We start from the raw sequence: 20038 nt of genomic DNA on the forward strand, positions 1-20038 counted from the left end.
TGGGGAGAATAGACTTCATGGACAAGGTGCTATCTGAACAAATGCTTACAGGAGGTGCAGGGGGTTAATTATATTGATATTTTTGGGAAGATAATTCCAAGCAAAAGGAACAGACAGCACAGAAGCTTTAAGGCAGGAGTCTTTTTAAAGAATCTCAAGGTATGTGTGGCTATTGCCAAATGAGCAAAAGCAAAAGAAATGGGAGACAATCCTAGTGATACATCCAGTTGTGACCCATATCAATCTAACAGCTATTGAATTAATTCTCAGAGAGGAACATTCCAAGAATTAAAAGTTTCAAAATTAAAAATTTCACTGTTAAACTAGAGCACCAGTTTTAAAGAATCAGAAGTACCAAGCCAGTGTTATGATACAGCTTATTTCAAAAAGGTGTGAGAATATATAATCTTTTTAAGATTCTACCAAAAAGTTGAATTAAGAGCTGAAACTTACTGTATTGCCTTTCGTTGGTTTATAAACATAGATACTTTTGACTTCTTCATATTTAAATTCTGGATTTGACATTCAATATTCTAACATATCAAAACAAAAATTTTATATTCGTTATTCTCTCTCTATAGTCTTTAGCTTAGCTGTTTGTCACAACCCATTTTACCTCCATTTATAAAGTAGCATGGCTGTAATTTTCACTCTCAGATGAGTAGAAATGCAATCTTATTTTCTATAACTCAATTCAATTTGCTGTTGTATCACTAATTATTATTATTATTATTATTATTATTATTATTCCTGATGGCTGTAAAAAAGATAAAATTTTTAAAAACACCATAATCTTGAACCTTTAATATTTTTTCTGTAAATATTTGAATCCAGGCTTCTTCCCTCTCTTCTTTCTTCCAAATGGCAGGTGAGACTAACATATTGTCTCTGTCCTCCCCATATCTAGTACTGTTGTCACCACTGCTGGTTTATCCTGTGGCCACTTATCTATTCTACAGAGCCTTGTTTATCTCCTGATGCTGACCAGGCCTCCATGTTGGCTCTTGTTGAAGGTGCTCCCCATTGAGGAGCAGTTGGAAAGAAGCCACCTCTCTCCCAGGATTTGGGTTTTATTTTCCACCCCACCACCATCCTGGAGTTTCAAATTCCAGAAGGAGGAGTAGGGTGAGGCCACATACTCAGATCACAAATCACAACTTTCTTGCTTCCTTCGTTCTCCCACTACCTTCTTTTATTTTTCCTACCATCTTCTTTTGCCAATTTTGTATCCAATCCATCCCAGAAAGGATTTTTTACCTCCTCATGGGGCAGATGAAATTATAAGCATTTTGTATCTAGTACCTTCTGTAATTTATGTTATTAGGAAATCCTTGTTCTGTTGGGGTGACAGCCTCTGTTTTTGATATTTAAAGGGAAGTTTTGGGAATTTGTGTCTCTTAAATTTATCTTATGCCAGTGAAAGTCTTGGTACTCACAACCATTGAAGCTGAAGTAATGTAATTTTTAATGTACACTTTGCTGTTTAACTCTGAAATTGTAGTCACCCAGCCACTGAGTGCATCAACCTCAATGGGTGGAGGCCTATGAAGCAGCAGGGAAAAACATAACCAATTGTCCATAAATTTTTAGCTGAATGCTTTGTTTATTGTCAGTACTTAATAATTAATCTTCGTTGCACTGAAATATATTTCTAAATGCTGTAAGGCAAATGACCTTACATTTAATCTAAGAACATTGAATATTCTGGTAAAAATAGGTTAGATTATCATTTTGCACCTCCACATCATTCTGAGATGGAAAATTTGCAAGGATATAACTCTCTACTGGAATATAAGTGTTTAATGAGGACAGGTAACATGGTTTTACCTTCTTTTGGATAACCTACCCAATGGTCAGAGTGGTGGGGTGGCTCAGTTGGTTGAGTGCCCAACTCTTGGTTTCAGCTCAGGTCATGATCTCATGGTTTCGTGAGTTTGAGCCCCGCATTGGTCTCTGCTGGCAGCTCAGAACCTGCTTAGGATTCTCTCTCTTCTTCTCTCTCTGCCCCTGCCCCATTCATGCTGTCTTTGTCTCTCTCAAATAAGTAACAACTCAAAACAAAATTAAAAAAAAAAAAAAACACAAACAACTACCCAATGGCTGATACATGAGAGCATGAGAGTTGCAAAACAAGTTATTCCTTTCAAGCCCATGAAGTGAGAAAAGAAGCATGAGCTGGGAGCGAAGGGCAGAACTAGTTTAAAATTCTGTTTTCTCATTAAAATCTGTAGATTTCTAGAAAAGTGTTACACTCAATCTCAATTTCATCATTTTTAAAGTGAGGATATACTATCAATTCTATGTGCTATATGTGGGATTACCTAAAATAATATATTTCAAAGTTTTTTGTGAACATTTTATAATGCACTATGCAGCCATAGGTTGCTATTATTAATAATAAAAGTAATGACCAGGACGGGTAAAATACTTAAAGAAAAAATTCAGGAATTATGTCACTTAAATGTGAGCTACAAAACCTTGGGAATTGTCTGTTTTGAAGGGACTTCAATCCATTTTGATTGAGCACCTACTATGTCTTAATACGCTGAAGTATTTGCCAACTCAGCCACAAAAAATGTTCTTTTTCTTCTATAGAGGAATATTATTTAGACCATAATAACCAAAAGGGGAAGAATGAACAATGGGCAATAGCCTAGTCTAGAAAAAAATGTTCATTTATTTGTACTTGAGCTATAGAAATTGTATATCATGAATAGGCAATAGTAATATTGATTTCTTTAAAAATCCTTTATAAGAATCTGATGGCTTTGGTAAAATGTGTGTCTGTTTTACATGCTGAATATATAAAGTATTTAGAAAGCTTGTCTAGAATGGGTTGCAGCAAGTACTATAAAATAATTGTAGTGTATGTTTTTTGGTTCAAGTTGAATAATAGTGTCATATTAGCTTGATGAGTTAACAAAGAGAAGGTATGATGGTTAAATTCTGGCCTTTGCCTTCAAAAGAAAAGATTGATATAATATTGTGCATGACTTTACATCCTTTTTGCTACTTTATTTTACAGAATTGCTCGTGACTTTTAATCACAAAGTTAGATAGCAGCTTTGAGAAATACTGTTTTAATAAAATAATTTTAAGTGCAGCACATGACCATAGTTTAAAAGTAATTACACTTCACCAAATGTGCAAAATTAAAAGCAAAAATTTAGCTCCATTACCCCTTCCAAGGATCATTTTCCAGGGGTGACCATGTTTTAATTATGTATTTAGCTCTTCTGTTGAAAACAAACATAATTCTGAAGTGCTTATGCTTCTATTTCTTTTTTTTTTTTGATTGACATATAATTGACATATAGCATCGTTTTAGTCTTGTACAGTAAAATGAATGATTTGATATATGCATATATTGGGAAATAATTACCACAGTAAGTTTAGTTCACATCCATCACCTGACATAGTTACACATTTTTTTTCTTGTGATGAGAACTTTTAAGATATACCAACCTAGCAAGTTTCAATGCAGAAAATTATTGTTAGTTATAGTCACCATGCTGTATATCATATCCCCAAAACTTATTTATCTTATAATTGGAAGTTTGTTCCTTTTGACTACATTCACCCACTTCACCCATCCCCCATTCCTGCCTTTGGAGGCCACCAGTTTGCTCTGTATCTATATGAGATCATTGTTTTTGTTTGTTTAGTTTCCACATATAAGTGAGATCATACAGTATTTGTCTTTCTCTGTGTGGCTTACTTCACTTAGCATAATGCCTAAAGTTCCTTTCATGTTGTCAAAAATGGCAGGATTTCCTTTCTCATGGCTGAAAATATTGCAGAGAGAGAGAGAGAGAGAGAGAGAGGGAGGGAGGGAGGGAGGGATGGAAGGAGGAAGACTGTGTGTATGTGTGTGTGTATCACATTTTCTGTTTATCCATTAATAGACTCTTAAGTTGTTTCCATGTCTTGGCTACTGTAAATAATGCTGCTATGAACATGGGGGTGCAGATATCTTGCCTCTGTTTCTTGATTAATCAGTTTTAGATTTTTTATCTATCTTTTACCACCTTTACTAACTAATCACTTAGATTTTCCTAATTAGCCCATTGCAGTTTTTTAAAGGCTTCTGGCGGTTATCTTCATAACTTTAAATAATGTACTTCAATTTCTGTTTCTTTATTTACATTAAGTAGACATCACTGGCTTTTGCCATGTTGAGTACATTGCTAAACTTATCCTCTGTCCATCATTTTTGTCTACCCTGCTCCCAAACCTCTGTCAGCCACACCATTCTTTTCTTTTACCTCATCAAGGTTTGTAACCTTTACATTTCATTCTGTATAACTAAGTCTCCCATGCTATTATTTCAATGGTTCTAAACCTTAGCTGTGTATTAATCATCTATGAATGTTTAAAAAAAATGTTGATGCCAAGTCTCATCCCAGACCAATTAGATCACAATCTCTGGTGTTGAGCCTATGAATTACTATTTTTCATAAGATACTTAAGCAATTTTAATGTGCCACCAACATTAAGTACTGCATATATATCAGTTAGTATAAAAATTGAAAACCAATAAACAGCATTGATAATATTATAATTATACAAATATTATTAAGTAGAATACCAAATGTGTGTGTGTGTGTGTGTGTGTGTGTGTGTGTGTGTGTGTGTGTGATTATACCCTAGAACAGGAGACATATTCCTATTTTAGTAATCTCATGTGGCATAAATCCAATGTGGCACACTTGATAATAGCGTCAAGTTCAAGTTCAAATGCCTTCTCTTCTGTTAAACATCAGTTATGTACAGTCTGGCCATAATATGTTATGAGTTATATTTATTCTCTTATTATATCTTTTCATTTACAGAGTTTCTGATTCTTTCTTTTTATATTGATAGAAGAGATATACATCTTTCAGTTTGAAAATTTTCCAAGTTCTAGTCATACAACCTATATACAATATATTTTACCTACTCTTGGATTAATTATTTGTGCACTTTGGTTTTCAGGAAGGATAAATGTGATGGGAACTTTTAACTTTTTTTTTCTTTGCTTTCACAAATACTTAGAGATTTCCATAGTTTTCTTTATTCAAATGATCTTTCTTTAGAAACTTAATCTTATTAAAATATTTGCACTTACTGTTTCACCCCTAATTGGTCTAACACCTACTAGATACACTGCAATTCAATTCTGACACTAACTACCTGAAGTTAGCACAGACTCCATAGGTTAAACCCCCTACCCCTTTTTTACTTCAGACATCATCTACAGCTTTCAGGGTATCCCTATCTCACCCACATGTCTGAATGACTGGATGCAAATTTGGGGATTCTTATGACCCTCTCAGTTTCTATAATTTGCCAGTGTGACTCACAGAGCTCAGGAAAGTACTATATTTATGATTACAATTTAATTATAAAGGATGCACATAGTGCATGACCTGGAAAGGATCACAGAACTTCTGTGCCCTCTTCTTGTGGAATCAGGTCATGTCTCCCCCACCCCCCACCCTCCCTCTCCTGCACACTGATGTGCTCACCAACCAGGAAGCTATACCGAGCCTCCTCCTCCAGAGTTTTTGGGATTTTATTATGTAAGCATGATTGAATCAATCTGTGGCCCCTCTCACCTTCCCACAGATCAGGCAGCTGAAAGTTCAGGCCCTCTAAGCTGGTTGTTTGTTGGTTTTTCTGGTGACTAGCCCCTATCCTGAAGCTAACTAGCCTTACAGTGAGTCACCTCATTAGCATAACAAGGACACTCATCATTCAAGAAATTCTAAGGGCTATTGATGCTCCCTATCAGGACTCAGGACAAAGACCAGACAAATTATTTATTATACCATCTCATTTGACCTGGGGGATGGATATGGTAAACAGGAGAGAGTATGTGCCTGGAAACAGGAATGCTGCCTGATTTTGTACTGTCAGAAATTCTGGTGGCCTTGTCCCAATAGAATTGGTTTTCGACTGTAGTGTAATTTTTTAGCAGTAAGGAATATAGAGTAAGAGGCTTATTGTCTAATATTTTTATCTTCTTATTATTCTTTAAAATTTTTTCTAGTCGTTTCTGCTGGCCTGGAGCCCAAGCCTACTTCAAAGAGAGGCTCCCTCTTTTCCTCACTAAGACTAGGTTATGAACATTAACTGCATAATTCTGACTTTAGTAGGGAAAATTTTCTGGTATTCTAATATACATAATTTGTAACAAAGGAAATATAGTTTATATATATATATATATATATATATCTCAACCAGCTAATAACATTCTTATAATATATTCTATGATATGCTGAGTACATTTTTCTTTGGTATTTGGGCTACCAGACAAAGTGAGGACTACAGATAATAACGCATTCTGAAGACACTTAGAAGAATATATAAAACAGATTTTTTTTTTCAGAATATTTCAGTGGATGGCACCGTTCTATCATTGTCTTGAAACAACTTCAACGTATAATTATGGTTAGCTATTTGGTCTCTCATTTCAAAAAAAGAATAAATAGGTCCATCATTTTTTTACCTGTGCTATAAACTTTCTTTGATAACACCTTCAATGATGACTTTGGGGACATTTAGTAGTTGTTATGTTTATTATCTAGAATCCACATATCCTACATTTTTAAAAAGTCAGTTGTGAGGATAGAGCAAGGGTGCAGCTAGTCAGAACAATTATTTGTGCTGCAGGCAATTTGTATATATCTAACTGGAGAGCTGTTATCATGAAATACCTTACTGAATTTGAAAAGGTTAGGGAGTTTTGGAGGGTTATCACACACAGCTTCTTCATTTTGCCTGAGGTCATGTAATTTGTGTCCGTATAGAACAAGGAATGGAATGGAGGGAAAATGGTTCCATGTGCTTGCTGGTTCACAATGGTGGGCATTTGATTTATTCAATCTTTGTACTTTTATTCAGTGGGGGGACATCTTATCAGAGTTCTGCCAACCATCTGTGTTTTAGAGGTGTTACAGTATCAGCCTGGGTCGCATTTTCTATATCTCTTTTATAATCTGCCCAGCTTCTGAGAAATTATTGCCATTTCCTTCTTCCTACAATCAAAATGTCAGTGCCTCCCACCAAATAGGTTTTGCTCCTTGACTATGAACACGTAGACCTATAAAAAAGCCCATGTGAATCAATTTTATAGTGACAGTGCATGGCCTTATTTTACATAAAAATACAAGAACCATGTTTTTAATAGATAAAAACAATCTTTTTCACAAAGAAGAGCAGAGTGCTTTACTCCATCAACACATCACTTACCACAACTCCGAGGTAGATACAGAATAATCATTGGTACAAAGTAGGAAAACCTCATAAGGAATATCAGGTTCGAAACAATTGTGTGCAGAGCCTTCAGAGTTTTAGTGAATTTCATCATCCAGCATAAATGTTATTTTATTAATCCTTTTTAGACACATCTCTGCTGCCGTTGTTTTCAATATTGTTTCCCCTTCTTCCGAATGAAACTTCACCTACTTGAGAGAGGCCGAGCCCAGGCTCTTCTTGGTTCTCCTGTCTGCCCATCTGCTCAGCCAGGATAGAGCCCTCACATAGTGATGAAGCTTGGGAATAGCTACACCACCTTGAAAGAAGAGGATTGTGAGAAACTGGCAGTCACCTATTCAAATATATTTGGGGCACTTGTAACCCAGTTAGAGTAATTGAAGCTAGGCAATTTAATGAAAAGATTAGATTCAGCCTGCTTGCTTTTCCAGTCATTAGATTTTAGTGAGCCTGCTTCTAAGACTTTTTATTTTATTTTGTTTTGAGGAGATGAACAACTGCTTCTTTTTCTGCTGCTGCCCACAAGGTGTTCAAAATGCCAAAAATAAAATCATTCCTGCACTTGGTAAGAGGGCATGATTGTCCCAGACCAGTAGGAAGACTTGGTATTCTTATCAAAGTGTCCTTGTAGAACAGATAAAATGCTCTTATATTTTCATGGTGGAAGGAAACACACATGCAGGACAAGTTTAAAAGTAAGCATATTTCCTTCATTTACCGTAAATTTTTTACTTGAAAACAATTACTATTTTAAAGTTCTGAGTAGAATGTTATTCTCACTTCTTAATGTTGTCTATTAATGTCCAGGTGCTTTATGGTGTAAATGTTCATTTTTATGCATAATGTGAATGTAATACTCTGATGTGTGAATTTTTAATGGTGTAAGTTAAAGAGTGGCATATTCAGGAGCTGACAAATGCACATAACTTGTACAGGACAACCATTATACTTCTAAGAGTGAGAATCTGATTGTGAAAATTAACAAAGAACTCAGAAATAAAAATAGCAAATTCCCAGGAGCTCACCTCCCATATCATAAATGTCTGTCAGTTGGTGATGGTGAATCCATCTCTTGATCTTGAGCTAAGTAGCTGCTTTACCCTGACTCCTAGAGCTGGTTGACTGTGTGTGTGTGTGGACGGAGGGAGGGTCTCCAATCTTAAACCTGAATTTACCCAGGTCCCCATCATTCTCTTATCCCCACTTATTATATAAACAAAGACAATGTAGACTGGTCAAAACTAAATAATAGGCAAATTAATAAATTAGAACATCTTTAAACTTCTAACTAACAAGGTAAATCAGACAAGTAAGGGTGGGTAAAACAAGGGTATACCTCTGAGCTGGTCACCACTCTGGGCAACTGAAGCTCCATCCCACTGGGACACTCTGAGGAGTCATGTAGAGAACACTCTTGAGGGTTGGCAGGGGAGAGAATTTAAGACATTGACTTTTGTTCCCATTGGCTAAGATTTGTCCCACGGAGTGTCAGTGCCCTCACACTTCCAGGTTTGGTTGTGCATCAGAAAGGCTAACAGGGTCCACAAGTTCCAATGGTAGAGTACAAAAGTGGGCCCTGGAACCTTGATACTCAGTGTGTGGTCCAGAGTCTTGCAGCATTTGTGTCACTCAGGAGCTTGTTAGAATGAAGAATATCAGCCCCACCTCCTATAGAGTGAACCAGAATTTACTTTTTAATGAGCTCTCAGGCACCTGGGTGGCTTAGTCGATTAAGCATCCAATTCTTGATTTCCGCTCAGGTCATGATCTCACGTTTGAGCCCCACGTCAGGCTCTGTGCTGACAGTGCAGAGCCTACTTGAGATTCTCTCTCCCTCTCTCTGCCCACCCTGCTCTCTATCTCAAAATAAATAAATAAACTTAAAACAAATTTAACAAGATATCCAGGTGATTTAATATGCATATAAAAGTTTGAGAAGCGCTGGCCCGAAGGGTGTTAGCTGGGGTTCTAGAGGAGTCTGTTATTTGCAGCCTACAAGGTCACCTGTGATCTGTCTCCTCTCTTCTCTGGGATTCTTTCTTGTGGCTTCTCATGGCAGTAGCTGTGCCCAGTCTTACCGATATTTCTCTGGCCCTACAGCCTGTCAAGTTCTTCCCTTGCTCAAGGCCTATAGTTTCCCCTGCCTGCTATGTTTCCCCTGCCCTGTGCATGCCCAGGTCCTTTCTATCCTTTGAGTCTCCGTTTAAATAACACCTTATAGAGCCTTTCCCTGTATAGTTCATGTGAATTAGGATCTGCACAGTGGTTTCCTACCTTAGCAATTGGTTTTAAATTTTCCCTTCACAGCACAGTTTTTAATTGACATTTTTTACCTGTTTATTATATATTTCTCACACTAGATTATAAACTTTTTATAAGGGTAGGAACTGTGAATGCGTGTTCCCCATTGCATTCTCAGAGTCTACCCATGTTTAACACATGGCAGAACCCAGTATACATTTGTGGAGTGAGTGATCAAAAACTGGAAAAGATAGGCTTTGAACTGAACAGACGTGAGTTGAAATTTTGGTTCTATTACTAAATGAATTGAGTAATCCATACAAATCTCTGATCATCTCAAACTGTTCCATCTATAAAATGGAGATAATATTATACACACTTAATGGAATAATTGTAAAGATGAGCACCCTTTAGAACTCTGTCCCCTGGAGTTGTCTTTGGTTTAGATAACCTTAGAATGTTTTAGATTCTGTAGGATATTTGCCAGCAACATAGGGCTAAGCAATATGATGTCTTAGGCAAAGTCCAAATGAGTAATTGTGAGAAATAATTTTATGGGTTAAAACACTTCTCCAATGACCCATTTTCCCAGATACATTTCCATATCAATCTTCTACTACCATGGCAACCCACAGTCCATCATAAAACTAGAATGTTATGGTTGGAAATAGAAGTGAGCCTAAAAGTAGAAAACTTGCATTTAGTTTGAAGGCCTAATCTGGTGATCTTGCCTTTGTATGCACTCTTGATGTATTTTGGTATATCACAGAGTACTTACCCGTTCCCCTGGGAGAGTCTTCAATCGCATCTCCTGGTATCTTGGCATCAAAGACATTTACTGGAGCCATGTATCCTCCCTAATGTTTAACATCAATAAATTAGACTGCTATCTAGGAAAAGTGAACTTTGCCTGCTCTAATAATTTAACACAACTTAAATCACAGAAGAAGGGGTTTCAGTTTCTAGAAGGCCCTGTTCAGGCCCATCCAAGCAGACAAAAACATGTGTATGTATAAATATACATATATTTATATTTATATACAAATAGAGAAGAGAGACAAATGTATAGTTTAAGGTGAATTTTGTTTTCACTCTGATTTCAAAAGTCTGTTAACATAAAGTAGCCTTTGTAGCCCACTTATTGTTTGGTTGGGTGATTCTTTTTCATGTCTCACCAATTGTACATAGCACAGTGACTGGTTCATGAGAAGTGCTGAAATAATTTGAAATATTATTACATACACAAGGAGAAACAGTAAAGGGGATAAGTAGAAAGTGCAATGTGTCCCCAAAGAAGGGAGTAGGGGTCGAGTCTGCCATTAAGTGTACAAGTGTTTTGAGAAAGTTTCATGAAAGAGAAGGTATAGTAATTGGCCTTAAGAGGCATCTAAGAATTTGTCAGTTGGAAAAGAAATTAAAGTTATTTCAGGCTGAGAGAACAGCAAGGAGCATGTGGACATGTGGCACATTTAGGGATGACTTAAATTTGAGTGTACCTTCAGTCAACATTAGAATAATAAGACAAACAATGACTAAAAAGCCCTTGCCTTTGCCTTGGCAGGCTCACAGCCCAAGTGGTGGCTACAGAGGGCGTTTTGCTCTGTGGATGAGTTTGAACGGTTTCCTGAAATCAGTGTGTGTGTGTGTGTGTGTGTGTGTGTGTGTGTGTGTGTGTGTATGTATAGGAGGTGGCAGATACTGGGAGTGGGGTGGACTCTCCATGGAGATAGGAAGTAAACACATTACTTGAGAGGCTCTTATGGTCCAGGTAAAAGAATGTGGGTTTGGTGTAGAAGATTTCCTTCTGAGACATTATCTGTCATTCTTCACTTATTGACCTCCCCCCCAAAAAATAAAAAATAAATGGATCTATATCTTCCTACTTGTTTTGTCATGGAAAAGGAGTGAGGGTAAAATATTCGTACACTTACACACACAAGATACAATCCATGCCAAGAGTTTCACACTTTGCACATAAAATTAATAATTTTATATCAATTTTCATAGTGACAACATTTCAATACAAATTAAAATGTTTACAAATTAGCTTGAGACTAGGACTGACCAGAGTTCATGCTGATGAAAAGTGATTCAATTCTGAATAAACTGTTTGATAAACAAACATGAAAGCTACTGGACCACACTTTTCATGCTTCATTTTCCCCTGGTTACTAGAGAGTTATAGCTATCTAAACTAGATTCTTTGCCAGATGTGAGTCTAATATAAATGTGAAGCCATCTCTGAAACAATAGTTAACATGTATTTACATTTTTGTTTGTATTTACTATATTTATCATAGACTTTTTTTTAACGTTTATTTATTTTTGAGGCAGAGAGAGACAGAGCATGAACAGGGGAGGGGCAGAGAGAGAGGGAGACACAGAATCCGAAACGGGCTCCAGGCTCTGAGCTGTCAGCACAGAGCCCGACGCGGGGCTCAAACTCACAGACTGTGAGATCATGACCGGAGCCGAAGTCAGACGCTTAACCGACTGAACCACCCAGGTGCCCCTATCATAGACTTTTTAAATTAAAATCTTATCACAGATTCAATAGAGAAGGGAGGATGAGCCCGGAGAAATGTTTTTCAAGCTGCTCACAAACTATTAACACAGTACCCTTTAGGACAGAAAATTCAAACACCTGACTGTGTTCACTGACAGTGGCTAATACCATAACTATGCTGGCTCATTGTCAAATTCAACGACTCTATAGGATGCAGCAAGAGATTTTTGGAGACTTGGACTAGTTCCTTCCTGGCAACTGTATGAACTAGCTATTGTCACTCCCATTTTATAGACAAGAAGACTGTGACAGTTTTTAAAACTTGCTTATAATAATACAAATGATGTCAGAGTGTGACTGTGAAATGAGGGCTCTGAATCCAGTCCTCTTCCTCTGTATTTCTCTGACCTTTCAAATCGAGGTCATTAATCACTAAAACTGTCCCTGTAAGCTCAGCATGCCCAGAAATATTATTAGGTTGGAGTAAAAAATGGGATAAGTGATCAATGCAAAGTTAAAACATTTTGAAATAGTTTTCTGCAAGAACTTAGACCTTATGTTAAAAGTGAATACTAAATCCATAAATAACACTACTAGTTTTTTCTAATTTGACTGTAGCTGTGAGCTTATATAGGACAATTACATTACTGTAGGTTCAACCTCTTAAGAAGTTATTTAGAGAACTTTTCATCTGTTCAAGCTTAGATCATCTGCTGGGATAAGGCTGGCAGTATTACTTTGAATCTCGTGGTGAGGAAATAGATATTAGGAAAGTATACATTGCATGAAGAAGCCAGAGTATAACCTGAGTCACAGGCCATGAGAATGTGTTACCTTATAAAATGTACCTTATTTCTGGGTAAATTACTTCAGTCTTCACTTCTGTCCATCTGGGGTCTTTCATGAATAATATATCCAATTAAGTGACATGAAATACTAATCAAATTCTTCTCACTTGTCATGAAAGTTATTTTTGTTATTTGTAATTTTTCATTTAAGTATTTTATCCATGACTATAAAACTTATTCTAACATATATTTCTTATTCTATGGTAGTCCCATTAATAGTTTTACTCATTCAAAAACTGATACAGCATGAAATTACATTTAACTATTAAAACAGATATAGTCCCTCTGTGTGAAAACACACACACACACACACACACACACACACACACGTGTGTGTGTGTGTGTATATATATATATATATATATATATATATATATATATATATATTTCCTGATGCATGTTCTATTGCTTAATCACTTTTAATGAAAAATATTTGGTTCCCTCTACATACTATCCACTATGGCTGCCTGAATGTTTCTTGTAATAAGTAAAAAAAGCAGACTTAGAGCTTTCTTGTTTCAATATTTCTCTATCTTCACATCTGTTTGTATTTTATATCCAGAAGAAAGTATAACTCTTTCCTCTCTTATTTACTTCCTTTCACTACCTCATTATTGGTATAAACATAGTTTCCACATTCTCATTTATTAGCATTATAATACCTAAGAGCAAAGGCCCAGGAAAGCTTTGTAGATGGGTAGCTTTTTTGTCTTCATATTTATCGAATGTTGCTGGCCCAGGCCCTGAGTCAGCAGACTAGACAGTAGGATTTGTAAAGATGTTAAGCTGGGTTTTTTTCAATAAATATCTAGTGAATTTTTACCCTTATGATTAATATACACTATTTTTCGAAGTTTCAGGAAAGTTAAAGTCAGCCTCTTGGAGCCTGTTATTTATTGTTTTAGAAATCACTCAGATGCTCAACTGTGCAATAGAGCAGAATTAATTCAGCTAGAAACAGAAAGAAACTGAGCAGTGTTGCAGATAATCTTATGATTTCCATAGGCATAGACTGTTAAACATGACCCCGAAGAGATTTACACTGAGTCTCATTATGGTTCGGGAAGATGTTTGCATTCATACAGATGAGACCTTTAGGGATGCAGTAATAACACCCTGCAGATAGATTCACTATCCATAATTTCTCAGTTTATGTCTTGGTTAGTTTTCAGTTCATAACCAGAAACTCCTGTGTAGATATATAGCTATTTGGACTCACTATTTTCCTCTTAGAATAGGTGACTGAAGTTATCAAATAGTTGTAAACCAATAAAGTTAGGCACTTCCTAAGAAAGATGTCATCAGAAAATAAATTTTATTATCTTGATATCAGAGGTGATGCTAAATTTGAAATACTTTTGAAAAAAATGATTATTACTTGTGATTATAAATTACTTAAAATTAAAAAAATATTTTAAATATAAAGGTTTTTTCAACTGTTCTGAAAAATGCCTGATCAGTGCCATAAAAAAAAACTTTTATTTTTTTATTTTTTTAACGTTTATTTATTTTTGAGACAGAGAGAGACAAAGCATGAACGGGGGAGGGGCAGAGAGAGAGGGAGACACAGAATCGGAAGCAGGCTCCAGGCTCTGGGCCATCAGCCCAGAGCCCGACGCGGGGCTCGAACTCACGGACCGCGAGATCGTGACCTGAGCTGAAGTCGGACGCTCCACCGACTGAGCCACCCAGGCGCCCCTAAAAAAAAAACTTTTAAATGATTTATTGGTTCATGATAAAAATGGACAGCCCTTCAATTTTTAAAAAATGAATTCACAGTGCACTAGGTCAAGAGTTAACCTCCACTAGGATATTTCACTATTTGTAAGTGAATATAGCCTAAGGTAGTATTCTTGAGCTTTAAAGGTAGGTAGAATGGTTTAGTTGTGGTAATATAATTTTATTTATGTTAATAATACTGAATAAAAATGCAAGCACAAGAATCTCCCTACTTGGGGAGAGCATTTGGAGTGGTGAATGTGAAGAGACTCCCCTATGGATAGAAAAGTTTATACTATTACACTGGTATAAAATTCACGTATGCTTTTTTTAAAATTATTATTACATATAGATACTGAGTGTATTGCAAAATTAAGAGTTCCTGGAAATTGTTTCACATAGGAATATGCTCAATAAACATTCTTTGAATAAGTGAGCAATAAACATTCTTTGAATAACCAGGAAAAAAAAACACTGGATGTTAATTCAAATATATTGACCATATTGGGTAAAGAGTTCCCCTTGTTTATATTACCCATAATTGTCACAGTGCCAAGATGTCAACATGGAAATATTATACCCATAATTTCACCAAAATTATGTCTATATTTTATATCATGATTATAAAATGCTTTAAGATATCTGTGTTTAATGACATTTATTACTTTTGCTCTGAATTCTATCCAAGAAGCTTAAAAGTCAGCTGAATTATACTTCATTTAGGGCATGATCATTCACTCTATCTTAATACAAAGTGATTTCTCCATGAATTTACATAAACACATAGTTTTATTAAAATTATAATTATATGTGCTACTTGAGACATGATTATAGATTTTGGTTGCTAATTATTATTAGTCTCTAAGGATTCAAAACCTATAATTTAATATTTTCCACTCTTGACTTTCTTTACTGGTTGACAAGTTCACCATAACCAAAATGACCCATATGACTGGCTTATGCATCTACTTAGGTATGAATGGCAGCCCTCATCTACACAGTGGCTCTTCCTCCTCACTCCAGTTCAATTCTTCCTTTCTTAGCCACAGTGGCAGAATTTTTTTGATGCCAACTGTAGCAGCTCCGTGGGAATTGGCTTCTCTTCCACTCCTCCTTCACCCCTCTCCCACCTCTTATATAGGCAGCTTTGGTTTTCCTGGATCCCAGCTGTCTATGTGATTATACTGCCATTAGGCATACTCCCTCTCAGCTACTTCACTGTCACCATCCTCTCTAACTGTCATCTTAATGAAATGGCAGAGCCCTGCCTTTCTTTCTCGATAGCTAGCAGAGGCAGCCAGGATGTCATGCCATGAAGATGACATACAACCTCTAATGTGGAAGTCTGGCAGACTACACAGGCCTAAAGAAAATGTGTGAGCAGTTATTAAACACATGGGATAGCACCAACTGTATGGCCATCTCCCAATACTAAGGAGGAGTCAGTTGAACCAGGGTCACATCCTACCTTGGACCTTTTTCCTAGTGATATGACTCTAGACAAATTACTTAACCTTTCTGAGATTCAATTTCCTACCTATAAAATAGGGCTAATCTTTCCTACCTTTAAAAGTTGTTGTAAGGATCAAAAGATAGCTCAGTGCTGATACATATTTAAACGAAGGCGAAAAGACTTTCTGAATAAAATTATATTCTATATCCAGACAAAACTATTCCCAAATGAATACAATTAATTATTTTGTTTGAAATGGAAAAAATAATGAGTCGTAGCATGACCCATTCAAGGGTCCTTGTAAAAACAGCTGTAATTGAAGTCATCGGATAGCTCCTTATTTGTCGTGTCAAGACTTTTCCAAATAGGAGTAATATTTCCATCTGGAGAATGGCTGCACATTTAAAACACACAATCAGAAAACCGGTGACTGCTTGCAAATGATCTAGCATGAATTTTTCCTTCTTGCACGTGAAAAAGATACTCAAACCAATTTTTATTTTTACAACCTAATTGTTTCCCTTACTTGCCCTCCCACCTGTGATGGATGCAGTGGATTGATATACCAGCCTCGTCCCCACCCCTTGCAGCATGATTCTGTACAGGCCAAAGGCTAAATAAAGCAAGACTCTTCCGAATACAATCGAGCTTTCACTCAACAGAGGAGCCGTGATGACACGCGAGAGGGAGATATCCCTGTCATGAGACAGAGGCCACACTTCTGCTGCTTCTGCTCACAAAGTGTCTCTGTGGAGGTTTTTGGTACCAGTCTCAGGGGAGGTCTGAAATGCCCACCCTCTAAATCCAGGGGGGTGTCAGGTGGTGAGGACTCTGGCAATCACTTGCCTGGCTCTGAGCACACAGAGGGATGTGATCTGGGCTGTGGTGGATTCTCATGAGCCCCTCTGTGTCGGAATCATGGCAGAGGCAACAGTTCTTCTGTGTTTTAGGAGTTGTTTCCTGAAGCCCAGTATAGAATCTGGCCCCCTAACACTTCCAATTAGTTTGTCATTGAACCCTGACTAATACTCCATTGAAAGCCAAAAATCATGCTAGAATACTTTAGCCCCTAAAGACTTTGTAAATGATTAAATATATTAGAAATTGTATAGTCAAGCTTTTTTTTTTATACAGATGTAGTTGGCTTTACTTTGTCAAATTATTATGTTCTGAATAATGCTTTCCATTTTGCATGTTTCTCTTTCAATAATAAATTTTAAGGTATATTCCAAAGACAGCAAATAATTTGAAGAAACAATTGTCCTTATCAAAAAAATCCTCTTATTTACTTTTCACAGTGATTGTTTCTGTATTCCTTCAAATTTAATCCGTATATAAATATGCACATGTACTACATATATTGGAAATAAATACAGTACATATATATACAATGCATTTATTTGTGTCATTGATGTCACATTTTAAAAGGCAAATTAAAAGTGGCTAAAAGAGAAAAAAGTAAATATTTAAAGGGGGTAGCCAACAGGCAGTTTATCATAAGAGCCTGAAAACTTCAGTTTTGATTTCAGCTTCTCTTTGTACTGTTTTAATTAAGTTAAAATAAGCCACATAACTTTTCTGAGCCTAATACCTATGTCAAAGAACTATTGCAAGAATAAATGAGATGACAACTATAAACTGCAGGGTGCAGAATGGGTACTTATTAAATGATTGGGTGATAGAAAGTTGTAAGGATACACTTTGTCGCAGTTTCTACTGAGACTCACAATGCTGAGAAAAACAACAACATGGGTACAATAACATGAGGAACACAGCCCCTCTTCAGGGCATGCTATAAGGCACTATGAAATGATTTCTCCCAATCTTAATCACTGTTTTTCTTCCAGGGTATATAAGGAGGAGGCCAAAGATTCATGGGGAGCCTAGAGTTCTTGTAGATTGTGGAAAATATCATCAACTGTAGAGCAAAGTCTGTTCTTTCCTTCCATAGAGAGAGAGTTGTTGCTGGGCACATGGCTGATGGTTGCAGTGTGTTTCTCAGGCAAGTTGGTATGGCCAATGGGATGTGAGCAGAAGAGATGTGTGCCACTGCTAGGACAGGGCTTTCAACAGAGTGGATGTGTCACTCTATGTTCCCCTTCTTTCTCAGTCTGGGCGCAGATGTTGATGAGGCTGTAAGAACTCATGTAGCTGAAGATGGAAAAAGTCCCCAAATGATCATCTGAAGAGAGTTAGCCACTTACTTAACAGCCCCCCATCCCCCCACCACAGGACTATTATGGGAGAGCTAGGTAAACTTCTTTTTTAAGCTGTTGAAATATGGTGTTCCATTTGTTGTCATTTTCTAGACCAGCCTAACTAATACAGAGTCTAAATTCTCTTGGATAGAGTTGCTGTGGTACTACAGCATTTCCCCTTTCCAGCCACTCATGAAGCTAGGGGAAGGTACACCATCCCAAGCCAAAAATAGGGGCTGTATGAAACAAATCATTTGAAACACTTGCTTTATGTTCCCTGGAGTATGGTCACATAAAGACACTAATAATTCTCTAAAACCTAGGGCAGACTAGATTGTGACAGAGGAAAGAGGGTGGGAGAGAGGAAAAAGAAATGTGTCATCTTTTCCAGAAGCAAATGTGCACTCCACCAAAGGGAGCAAGCCTGCAGCCATCTTGATAGGGAATCATACCAAAAAGGGATGAAGGGGTGAATAGATCCAGCACTGGACAGACTGCTGGAACCACACAAGCTCCTGAGACAGTGGTCAGCTAGATGCCATGTCTCCTGCCTCACAAGATCTGAGGTTAGAGGTCCATAGCAGGAGGATCTCAAAGGCATCCAACCAAAGGCCCAGAGAGAAAAAGCAGTTGCTTATCTGCTGCCCCTAGAGCCCTGTGGCCATGTGCTAACTATACAAGTCAGGCGGCATTTAAGAGTTTTTCTCCCTGACACTTCCCCTCTTCTTCACCACTTTGGAAGGGACAAGCAGCAATGGGAAGGGGAAGGCTGAAGAATTTAGACACCAAGTGTGCATTCCTTGCTCTTTGCAGGATGCACAGCTGTGATGGGCCCCAGCTGGGGAAAGATAATTTAAATTGTATAATAGATTAAACTGTAATGTTAGATTTGATGAGATTTTTAAATTTTTGAAATGACATTGCTATTCCTTCCAAAAGGGACCAGAAAAGCTTTGGGAACCACTTGAGATTTCATCAGGGGTGGGAAAGATCAATTCCAAAAACCACTATTGGAAGGACATGGGAGGGAGGAGGATGGCTACTCTCAACAATCATGCAATTGTGTCCAACAAGTTCAATAAACTGATGAAGTAGCTTTTGTCATTGGTTAAAGAAAAAATAATTGGCATTTCAAACTACAACTGCTTGTGTTCACTTTTGGCTCTATAAAAGTGGCAACAAAATTTTCCTGAGGTAGATTACCTACCCCAGAAATGTTTAGCAAAAACAATTAACAATTAACAAAATTTCTTGCTTACGATGCAAAGGCAAGGTCCTCAGCCTTAATCTAGAGCAATACTGTCTTACAGAATTATAATGTGAGCCACAAGTGAGCTACATTTGTTTTTTAAAATTTTTAGTAGCCATGTTAATTGGGTAAAATTATCTTAAGAATATATTTTATTTTACAGAATAATATCAAAATGCTATTATTTCGACATGTAGCCAATGTAAGAAATTGTTTATGAGGTCTTTTACATTTTTTAATACTAAGTCTTCAAAATTTAGTATGTATTTTGTACAGCAATCTCAACTTGAGCTAGCCACATTTCCAGAGCTCAGTAGCTATTATATTAAAACAGCACAGAACTGGAGTTAATTATCTTTAAATCTGCCCAAGAAATGAGTAGAAATATTGCATTACAGAGAAAGTGGAAAAGAGCAAGGGGAAGGAGAAATAGTGAGAATGACAGAAGGAAAATGTTGGCCAAGGAGGAGTTCTGAGAAGGTGGAGAGAACAAATAATGTCTAAAACCAGGAGGGTTCAGACTAGTGCTTGGCCCATAGACAGTGCTCCATAAATGCTTGCCGACAT

Source organism: Neofelis nebulosa, chromosome 6, assembly GCF_028018385.1.
Source record: "Neofelis nebulosa isolate mNeoNeb1 chromosome 6, mNeoNeb1.pri, whole genome shotgun sequence".
NCBI lineage: Eukaryota > Metazoa > Chordata > Mammalia > Carnivora > Felidae > Neofelis > Neofelis nebulosa.